Here is an 11,956-nt window from a genome sequence, read left to right as displayed (position 1 = left end):
TTTTTTCTTACATACTGATCATTTCCATTGTTTTTTATTCCTTCCTATAGATTTATATTTCTATCTTATATTTTATTTTACCTTTCTCTGAATAACTTTCTTGAGCATTTTTCTTTAACGTGGTATTACAGAGAACAAAGTCTCTAAGCGTTTATCTAGGAATGATTTTATGTTGTCTTCATTGTTGAAGTATTTTTTCCCCTGGATATAGAATTCTAGGTTGACAGTTCTTTTCTCTCACCTCTTTAAAGAAAATGTTCTCTTGTTTTGTGGCCTCCATAGTTTCTGGGGAGAAGTCAGCTTTATTACTGTTCCTATTTCTCCAAATGTCATGTGCTCTTTTCCCTTGGTTTCCTTTAAGATTTTTCTTTTCTTTTATTTATTTATTTATTATTATTTTTTAACAGTTTGACTATGAAGTGCCTATGTTGGTTTTCTTTGTGTTTCAATTGCTCCAGGCTTCCTCGATTAGTGGTGTGCTGTTTCTGAACAGTCTTTGGAATAAAATCAGGCAAAATTTTTTGAAGTATTTTTTATGCTATTACCTTTGCCCTCTCTTTCTGGGATTACAATTATATAGTGTGTTAAACAACTTAACACTCACCTGCTTGTCATTGAATGCCTAATTCTTACCATTTTTAAATTATTGTTTAACGTGCTTCAATTTGAAAATTTCTATTGACTTGTCTTCAAGTTCACTGGTATTTTCTCCCTGTTTGTGTCTAGTTTTGCCTTAAAATACATCCAGCAAAATATTTCATTTCTGTTGCTAAACCATAATTCTCAGCAACTACACAGAACAGAAACCAAACACGCATGTTCTCACTCATAAGGGGAGGTTGAACAGATGAGAACACATGGACACAGGGAGGGGAACATCACACACTGGAGCCTGTTGGCGGACCAGAGGTCAGTCACAAGTAACAAGCCATAGTCAGCCTGCTTCAGGAAAACCACCCTCTTGCCTGTGGCGTCCAGTGAGGATGGTCAGAAATGGTCCCGGGGGTAATGCTGGCTCGCAGTTTTCTCATGTGCTGACTGAAGGGTTTTTTGCCGTGGCTCAACAGCTTTCGAGGCACATCTTCAGTAGGATAATATCTAGGCATTTTGCAAAGTTTAACCACCCAGGTACCGCCGTTCTTGTCACCACCAACTGGTGTTGTAAGAGTTGCAAGAACCTTCTCCTTCTTTTCTTTTCAACCTTGGATTTAGCGGCTGAGTACTTCCTCTTGTACATGGCCTTTCTGGAATACATGGCAGATCGGGAATACCTGCCAATTCCTCTGACAAGGACAGGGTTGCGGCTGCAATGGGGCTTCCCCTTCTTGGGCTTCTTAGCCTTGAGGTTACCCTTTTTCGCCTTGCCACCAGCATCAGCCTTCTTGCTTGGGGTTTCTTCTCTTTAGTATCTGGCTTCTCAACTTTTTCACCCGCCATCTTGCAAGATGGGAAAGAGCTGAAGTCCTTATTTCTTAGCCCGATCTGGAGCACTGGGGGGCATTTGTAGTTTTATTCTTATTAACTCTTTTTTCTTTTATCATAGGCCATGTTTTGCAAATCTAAAGATACTTTATCTGACTATTTTAGATTATGTGTTTTAGAGACTTTGGATCCTGTTATAATTCCCTGGGGGGTGTTGAATCTTGTCTTGGGCTCCTTGGAGTCTCATCCCATGCATACAGTGTTCAGGGTCCACAAAGAAAATGACAAGGCCATTGAGCGAAGTTTGCATCCAGATTTTGTAGGTCCCCCTCTGTGAATCCTTTCTTTCTTACACTTTCTTAAACTCCGTTCACTTCCAGCTATGCTGGCAGGCTCACATTCCACCGTCTGACTTCTGAGACCGGTAATGCCATCTATGATTTTCCTTTTGGTTCTCTACTTTAACTGCACTGTAGACAAGGAAATGCCCTCAGCAGGATCAGAAGGAGGGTAAGAAAGGCAGGCAGCTAGGTTGTTAAGGTATGAGGAGGCATTCTTTCTCAGGGTCATGAAGAGCAGGGTCGGGACTTGACAGCATGTGCCTCCTTACATTTTACACCCCAGGTGCCTCTCATTCTTACTTTATTCTCAGCCCTGTCTGACCTTCAGAGAAAAAAACTACATAAACCAGAAAAGGGAAAATAAAACTACAAAAGAAGACAAGAAGAGAGCAAGAAAGAAACTAAAGAAACATCTCCCTTTCCTAATAAAAATCTACTTTAAAAACTTCATTATATATCCATGTATCTATACAGCGCGCACTCTCACTCTTGCGCTCACTCACGCTCCTCTCTCTCTCTCTCTTTCCCCCCCGCCCCTCTCTCTCTCTCTCTCTCTCTCTCTCTCTCTCTCTCTCCCTCTCTCCTCTCTCCCCCCCCTTCTCTTCTCTCTTCTCTCTTCTCTCTCCACAAACAGAAAGAGAGCTGAGGGAGACTATGAATTAGAGATTTCAGTGGATTTGGGGCAAAAGAAAGCAGTTGGATAAGTGGGACGTGTCTTGCGTTTTGCAGAAAGCTGAAATGCATTCCAGGGCCTGTAGAGAAAATGAAAATTAGAAGCAAGGCTATTTGAATCATAGAACCCTGAAAAAGCTGGGCAGGAAGGAGCGAGAGACACCACTAAAATCGGGGTAGGAAGTCTGTGTAATAATTAGTTAAACCTTAGCATCCCTCCTGCTTTCCCAAATAGATGATCATTTTCCTAAATACTTCAGAAGACACAGGATGTTATTCCTATGGAGAGGTGAGGATGCCCTGTCTTTGGCCAGAGGTTAAGCACTGTATAAGAAGTAGGAGGATTGAAAGAACATGTATCTCTAGTGGGGATGTTCTTGGCCCTCTTTTAATACTCGTCATCCAGCATGCTGGCAGCCAGCCTTACATATCTCTTGGCAAGGAGCTGGAAGATTCTTCTCTGGAGAAGCTGGTCCAAGAGGAACGCCTACAGATACTAACATTTGAAAATATTCCAATGAGATGGTCAGGACCTGGCCAGATTTACAACAACAATCTGAGACCTAAACCCACTTATCTCAGAAACTAATAAACCAAATAGGAGAAAAAAAAAAAGACTTGAATTATATGAGAAACAAGTGAGATACATAACATCTTGTATTTAATAAACTGAGACTAAGCAAAAATTGTACTATTAATAAAATTCTACTGTGTTAGGCCCCAAAGAAAATAGTCTCCATAAATTTCCATAAAGGAGAATTTTATAGACAACATTTAGCTATAAAACAGGAAATTATAAATTACTAATAAAAACTTCATGGTTGAAAGCAACAGAACTTACTATGACTCTTTTAAGCAGTGGAGAAGTACATTGGAAGGATAGCAGGGAGCTTACAGAATCAACTATAGGCTGGAGAACCAGGCAAGATGCAAGAAAGTCCAGGTCAGACATCAGGAAAGATGGTCAAGGTCTAGTTCGGGTGTCACATTGTGCATTGCTATTATTAGACACTTGCCACTACTGGAGTCTTGCTGCAGCCCTCACCTCTGGACTCTATACATCATTGCCCTTACCACTGTAAACAGTTCAACTGTCCCTATACTTTTTTCCTCCTTCAATATTCAAAATCTAGGACAAGTCTAAGTCATGGCCATTCCGTAACTGTCCTGAGGTGAGCAGAGAAAATGATAAGGCCATTCCACTGAGACCCACACAACACGTGCTAACCTGAAAATTAAAGGGGTGGCTGGATGCTAGGTAGCACAAAACAACAAGCATGCACTATTAAACATAACAAAATAAAATAAAAATAAATGCCCTCTACTATCCATGGGAATTTTAAAAAATAAAATTTAAATAATTCAATGGATAAATATTTATTATTTGGGAAAAATGAAAATGCGAGCAGAACATCAAAACCGATGAAGAAATACAGCCGTGTGTCACTTAATGAGGGGATACGTTCTGATAAATGTGGCATTAGGCAATGTTGTTACTGTGCCAACGTCATAGATACAAACCTAGATGCTGTAGCCTACTGCACACCTAGGCTACAAAACTGTACAGCATGTTACTGTACTGAACACTGCAGGCAATTATAACACAACGTAAGTATATGTGTATCAAGCAACTTCTAAACATAAAAAATATACAGTAAAAACATGATGTGTTAATGTTATTGGAACCATGGTTTTATATGTGGTCTGTCATTGACTGAAACATCATTGTTTGGTGCATGACTGTATTTAGAGTCCAGTTTTTAACAAAATGCATATATTAGGAAAATGAAGATAAAGCATATCACTCCACAAGCCAAAAAAAAAAAAAAAAAAAAAAAAAAGAAACCGCTATCTCAGGAAGAGACAGAAAACCTGAAGATATTAAGAAACAAGGAAAACCAAAAACATAATTGTACATTCATTACTTTAAGAAGGCAACCAATCCCAAATTACTGGAAAGAAGAGTCCTATCAAATCTTTTAGGGACAGAGAATTCTATTGACACTGTTCAAATGGAAAAGAAAGTTCCCTAAATCATTCTATGTGGCTTTTGTGGCTACATAACTCACATGAAAATAACTGGATGAGAATAGCATAAAGAAAAATAGATCAATTTCACTGTGAGCATCAATGCAAAAAATATGAGTGTGCTGTTTTCAAATTAAATGCAACAATGGATTAACAGAATAACCACATTCCAAGCTTGGCTTATCCCAGGATTGCAAGAATGATTCAACAACTGGAATCTATTACTCGAAATTAACATATTAATTGAAAAAACAAACACATTATATTATCTTCTCATAGACGCCACAAGGGTTTTGATAGCATTTAACATTCATTTCTGATTTTAAAAAAACTCATCAAGTTAAAAATAGAAAACAGCCCTTCAGGCTGATAAAACCCTATCACAAAATTACAGTACACATCCTAACAATTACTGAAACACTAAACATCCCTTAGAAAGTCAGTGTGGCAGACAATATTAGTTGTCTACTCATTATTCATTACCCATTTTTTTGCTAGCAAAATATCAATGTCCTTTCTAGGGATCAAGGTCTAGTTGAATGCTCATTCTCTCAGCCTCTGTGGCTGTTAGGGCTGATCATATAATCAAGTTCTATTTGCTTAATTGTGGGTGGAAGTCTCCTGTGCGTTCTGAGAATGCGTCTTTCACTTTCTTGATAAAACATGGTACCAGACGGTCCCTACTTGTCTTTCATCTTTTTGCCTTGATTATGAGAAAAGCCATGCTGCAACCAAAAGTAAGAAGCCTGAAGGATAAAACCAACATAGTAAAGATGATGCAGAGAAAATATAAACAGCTTGACTCAGTTTTGGCAGTTTTATTAAGCAGTTTTATCATAACCAGCAATTTATGGACTCCTAATTATAAAAGAAGAGAGCAGAGAGGGAAGGGAAACTTTAGTTGAGTTAATCATAGTGGAAACATTTCTAACAGAAATACCCAGAAACAAGACAAGAATGCTTGCCATACCCAATACTAGTTAGTGATATATATTACAGCCAATATAGTAAGAAGAGAATCATTGAATAAAACCTGCAGGGACTGGCAAAGAGGCCAATTGCCACTTTTAGTAAACCAATATATCTTGCTAGAAAATTCAAGAAAAATTTAAAACCACAATAATGAAAGAATAGTAAAGTGGCTAGTTACAATATCAACATAAAATGATCAGTAGCTTTCCTAACCAATATTTGCGATAAGCAAATATAATAAATGGTCCCATTCACAATAGTAACAAAATTATAAAATAACTAACAGGAAGGGTACAAGATCTGTTTGAAGACAACCATGAAGCTGTACTAATGACTAAAGACAGATATGCTATGATCCTGGAAAGAATGATTCAATGTCTTAAAGATGCCGATTGTTTAAAAAATTATTTTTAAAACTCAGTGGAACACAGAGTTCCCAAAAGGGTGTTTTATAAAACTTGGTGGGAAGTTTTTAAAGTTCCAGAAAAAGATGAATTGGACAAAATAGGCAAGAATATTTGAAAACACCATTGAAATATGAATAAATATACCCTACCATACATCATCTATAAAACCATAGTAATTAAAGCAATATGGTTTTGTCACAGTAACAAATCAATTCAACAGAATGGAATAGTCAATAAAGAGACCCATGTTTATGATCAAGTTGTGCGTTTGGATGTGTATACATGTGTGTATGCTAGCTCCTATGTCTAGAGTTAAAGACAACATGACACTTTGGAAATTTTGTTATTAAGGAAACATCATTCAAGTGGTTATATAAAAGTAAGCTACCCATTGCCCTGGTAGAGGGGTATGCAAAGGTACTGGTGAGAATATTGTTAAATTCGAATATGGGAGAAAGGCCAGGCCTCTGACCTCTTCGTTTTTGTGGTTCCGTGTTGTTCTGACCTCTTTGGTGACTTGAGATTGTCTCACTCAGATCTATTGGAATCAGAAGACACCAAGAATGTCAGAAGGTGGTCATTGGGAAGGAGATTGCTTGTGAGCGGTGTGTCAGGTTGGGGAGGTCTTTTGAATTGCTGACCACAGCTCTGTAGCAGAGCTTGGATCCCCAGAAAGAATGGGAACTCTTTCACGCACCAACTGTGGCTGAGACTGGGAGCTCTAATGGCTGTAACACTCTGGCAAACTGTTATGATTTGGGTACGAGATCTGAGCATGTGAGTGTGCACTAACAGATCTGTACTGTTGGAGGGCAAAGCAGTCACTACTGCAGACTTTGGGACTCTGTACCAGCCCAGGCATAAATACAGAAGTGGACAAATGACCATCAGATTGTATAGGGATCAATGTTTAAGAGCAACACTCTGTGGCAGAGACAAAAGTGCTGATGGTGATGAACTGATCAGATGTTGCAATGCTCTCTGCCTGGTATTTGGAAGTAGGCTTGAGAAAGACCCCTTTCCCCCATGCTGTTACAATTTAATGCTGGGAAGGTGGGAGGCATCAGGAAGATACTAAGTTTTCTACTGGTAAGATATTTAAGGCTTGATGAATGGAAAAACAGATATGACTTTGTATGTTTCCCTAATTGATAAACTCACAAAGGTGCAAAAAATTATAGAGAAAATTAGATGTAATCTGTATTTTCCCATTAAAATTGTAAATGGAATCATAGTACAAATGCATTGTTATGAACTTAACTGTTTACATTCCATATGTATCTTAGACATTTTCCTATATCAGTATATGTAGATATTATCCATTCTTTTAAAGTATTTTCCGAGATCTTATTGTAGGGATATATAAAAATGTATTTATTTTGCCCACTATTGATGAACATAGGGATCCTTTCTACATTTCTGCCCTAAAAAAATGCAGCAAAGAATATCTTTGCAAATATATCTTTGCATCATTGTATAATTTTATTCATAAGTTGAATTCCTGGAAATAAAATGGCTATATCAAAGTGTATGTATAAAAAATTTTAAAGCTACTGCCAAATTGTACTCTAAAAATTTGTTTTAGTTTGTAGTAGCCAAAATAATGTTTAAGTGGGCCTGTTTCTGTATTGGCAAACATTGGATATTCTCAAACACTTAAATCTTTGCCAATATGATATATGCAAAATTGTATCTCTTTATCACTTTGTTTTGAATTTCTTAAAACATAGGCTGAGGATATTTTCAAATTTGTTGGCTATTTGTATTTCTTCATACATGAGTTGCCAGCAGTGTTCTTTACACATACTTTTACTGAGCTAGTATTATCATTTCTAATTTTTAAGAATTTGTTTTACTAATGCATTCTTTCCTAGATTTTAACTTTCTTCTGTCATTCTGTTTTATGTGTTTCCTTTGGATATAGCAAAGAGCTATGTTTTAACCTAAATACAATTCTTTATTTTTACTAAGTAAATTGTATTTATGTTAATGATGACTTTTGATCTGTTTGATCCCTTTGTGGGGGAGATATTACATTATTTCACTTGATTTTATTTAAATTATGCATATCATATTTAAAATTTTATCTCCCAGCCCCCCTTTCCTTAATTAAATTATTTTTTTTTTGTTTCTTCTTTGTTCCTTAAGTGGTTTGGAAAGTATACATCTCATGTATATTCAGGTAATAGTTATTCTTAAATATTTAACAGACATGTTTGAATTACCTATCAAAATGAAGAATTATAGCAGTAACAGCCTTCTCTTTTTGAACAAGAGAACTTTAGATTTTAGCCTGTTTTAACTCACTACATTGTTAGTCTCACCCTTTTCTCAGTGCACCACTCAGGTTTTGCTGAAATAATTGAAATTTTAGCTTCAGGTTGTTATTATTATTATAACCGTGTTTTATATTTCTCACTTCAAATTTAAAAAATAGCAGTTAATTTCACAGACATTATGAGCAATTGTTTAGATGCACTCTGTTTTACTTGTTCAGAACTTACCACTATTTCTCCTCTATCACGTCTTCTCTCTTCTTGAGGTATTTATTTCTCAGATTCAGTTTTGCTTATTTAATACAGTTTTCAAGGTCTTTACACAGAAATATATTTAGAGTGTACTCTTTTAGTTTTTGTGTATCTAAGAATATCTTTATGCCTCCTCATATGGCAAAAAGATCAGCCTTTTCTGTTTGTAGCTTTTCAATGTCATTTTCCTTGACCTGAGTCCTGAGGGATGAGTTTGAATTCTAGTGTTCATGTGACTGGAGAGAGGAGACATTCCAGACAGAGGGAAGAACATTTGGAGAAATTTTAGAAGACTAATGGCCATTAGATTTATTCTAGGACATGAAGGAAGAAGAAAAGGAACATATCGAAGGTAAAAATGTAGTTAAGGAGGGAAAAAAAAGAATCAAAGGTATAATATTTTATGACATAATTTTACAGTTGAAATTGGTAGAAGTGGTAACATCATATAAGAAGCCAAAATTATATAAATAAAAAGCCAAGATCAAAGAGAAGAATAAGAAGTCTAGAAATCAAAAAGAGAGTGAGAAAACTGTAGACTTATAAAGACACATAGAGAAATAGGGAGGGAGAGAGGGAAAGGGAGGGAAAAAGCGAATTTGGCTGGCAAGATGTAACTGGTAACTCAAAGACGACAGTGAACATGAAAGCTACGGAGTACTCATTTGAAAAGCTTAGTTTAAAGGAAGGAAAGATTGAGACTGGTGTTTGGAAAAAATAATCTTCATGAAGAAATGGTGAAACAGCTGTGCATCTTGCTTCCCAGAATGTGTAGAAGATAAATCTGGACGTTTGAGGAGGTCTGATGTTGGGCTCTATCTACTTTTCCAAATCTTTCCTCACTCTCTTAATGTAGACTTAAAATAAACATTTTAAATAAAAATATCATTCTGATGATTTCCCATGAACACCAGGAAGAAATGTAGATCCTACTACATGGGAAATATTTCTGGCTGAGGCACTAATTCCAGTCATGTGACAGCACCAACTCAGAGGAAGACTGCTCCTACAGGCCTCCTTTGCCTGTCTCCACTGACCACACACATTCATGTCCGGAGTAAAATAATTACCGAAAATATAAGACTCTTCCCAATAAATTTCCTGTGACATTCTTTGACCTCAGTTTACCCCCAAGCGAGAAATGTGAAAGTAAGAATGCCACAGAGACTGGGTTTAGCACGGCTCTGATTATCTGTCCTTGGTAGTGGAAAATATTTTCTCTCAATTTGGATGCTTGGATCTGGCCCCATGGGCTTTTTCTCTTCGATGAAGCAAGGACATCAGGCTTAGTTACAGCTGGGGTCTCCTTAGCTTATCTTAAATTGCTCAGGGATAGAGTAAATGGCATTGAGATGGCAAAAGCCAATGGGGCCATCAAGTAACAGTGTGAGTATTATATTCTGCTTTATGTATCAGGCATTACAAAACTACTAAGCAATCTTCTATAATTTTTCCCTCTGTTTGCAAAGGAAAATCAAGTAAAGGTAATGAGTACATATTGATTCTAAGAGCCAGGTATTTTAATTTTGGGAGCTACTCTATAAGATAGAGAGTTTGATATAACCTTGTCTTGCCCCTGCCCCCTGATCTCTGGGCAGGGAAGAGCCTGTCATTGAGCAAACACAGAGGTGATTTTGAGAACATTTTCTGTTCTGTCCTGGGGTACTATTTCTTGCTGGGTAGGTTTCCCTCCATCTCCCCAACACCACCACCTTTTTAAAGCAGTATAAATGCAAATGAATTGAGTGATTTACAGCTGCCCTCACTCATAGCAGCTGGAGAAAATTGCTTTTGTGCAGAGCTGGTTCTCAGCACTCTTAGATATTTTCTGATTTTTCCACAAGCAAGCTGTGCTGACCAGGGAGAGGGGCTGGGCATAATCCTTCATTAACTTGACAGGAGAAAAGCATATGACAATGTCACAGTGTCCCAATTCTGGGCAGCATGTGAGAGGTGCCCCTGTCTCTTTAGAAGGGAGATGAAAATGGGAGAAGGTATCTTTTCCCCTGAACAAAAAGCTACAAGGAAAGAAAACATGTATTTGTCTCTTATTCTGTATCAGGAACTGTGTCAAATGCTTTTATTTGCCATTGGTTGTTCCTTTGAAACTCTATGAAGTAGGTGATAGTGTTCCCAATTTTTTAGATGAAGGAACATCTATAGGGCGTTTAAGATACTTCCTAAGGCCACATGGCAACCTTCTTTCACCTATAGCAATTGCCCTGTCCTGCAGAACAGGGAAACTAATCAACAGACCGGTTGATTCCTTTGGAGGGAAGAAGGGCTGTACTAATTCAGGTCAGGAAATGACAGGGTTCATTTGTTCCAAAAAAGATTCAAAAGAGTTGAAAAGCCTCTCCCACTTCATAATGCACACAGTATGCATCTTCTAGGTCAATGGGCTTCAGACTTTTTATAGAAACACATTTTATGATGTGACCCCTAACCGGACATGTGCATAATGTCTCGCAAAGTTGCTTATTTGATTAGAAAATGCTGGCTGGTGCTCCACTAAATTGATTTTATGATCACTTACACAATGATCTGTCATTCAAAAATCACTCCCTAAACCACAAAAATGAACAAGTAAAACATTCAATCCCCACCCTCACCTAGTTTTTAAAATTATTTCTCCAACTTTCTCTGATCTCATACAAATTATTCATTTCAAGACCTAATTACTCCATCCGCTTTTTTCTTCAGTCTTCTCTGATCATTGAAAGTCTTTGACCACATAGATGTATTTAGTAGAAGTTAAATCCTGGACTTACCTAATGACAGGTTAAGTTTAGACTTGGCCTCTCAGAGCCATATATAACATCTTAATAAAAGGCACAGGCATTTGGTTTAACTTAGCTTTGTGGATTCCTCATGTCAGGACCTTAAACCACATAGCATATACTCTGATCCCTTGCTAGAAGATATCACAGATTTTGAACTTAAAATGCCCAATGGATGAGAGTTATGCAATGGTGGGAAGACCTAAAAGTGGAACAGAAACTAGTAACCTGTGTGGCCTGATTGATGGCTTCCAGGAACTATTTCGGTACACCCATAGGGTATCCAGAGCTCCTGGGTGCAAAGCTTAGAAGTCATGAATTATACTGTGAGGCTTATTGTGAGGTAGAAGGCTCAAGACTTCTCATCATGTTTCTTTTGTTTTTAATGATTTATGAACAGTCTTTGACCTGAGCCTCACCATTCTATTTCATTTAGAGAGTATAATAATTATAGAAGTGAACTGTAAGGCAGAAATAGTCCTATAAAAATGCTACTATAAATGTGTGCCATTCTTTGCTTAAGTTGGGTCCTAGACCAAGCCACAGAACCAAAAGGATTTCAAATGCATGTTGTTGGTGGCTCCAGGGGTTACTGGGGTTTCTGGTTTGCAGAGACCCTGTAGGGGGCCAGGAAACAGAATCAGAAGTTCCATATTCCTCAGTGGTGAGGGTCTTATCAGACTCGAGTGCAAATCCTTTTTGCTTTTCTTCATGGAATTCCATCCATCTTATAAGCCCCACAAATAAATGTCTATTCATAAATATATTAAGTACTTGGCTTTTAGAAGCAGAAGAAAGAAAAGGGT

General features: G+C 37.4%; 1 pseudogene; it reads right to left on the bottom strand.

Annotated features, from left to right (window-relative positions):
* Positions 1 to 1,045: 1,045 nt before the first annotated feature.
* On the bottom strand, positions 1,046 to 1,437 carry LOC108537265 (60S ribosomal protein L6 pseudogene; annotated as a pseudogene).
* Positions 1,438 to 11,956: the final 10,519 nt, after the last annotated feature.

This window comes from Rhinopithecus bieti, unplaced genomic scaffold (assembly GCF_001698545.2).
Source record: "Rhinopithecus bieti isolate Rb0 unplaced genomic scaffold, ASM169854v2 scaffold_315, whole genome shotgun sequence".
Lineage (NCBI taxonomy): Eukaryota > Metazoa > Chordata > Mammalia > Primates > Cercopithecidae > Rhinopithecus > Rhinopithecus bieti.
Note: the sequence above shows the minus strand (reverse complement) of the source record. Positions and strands in the feature narration are given on the sequence as shown.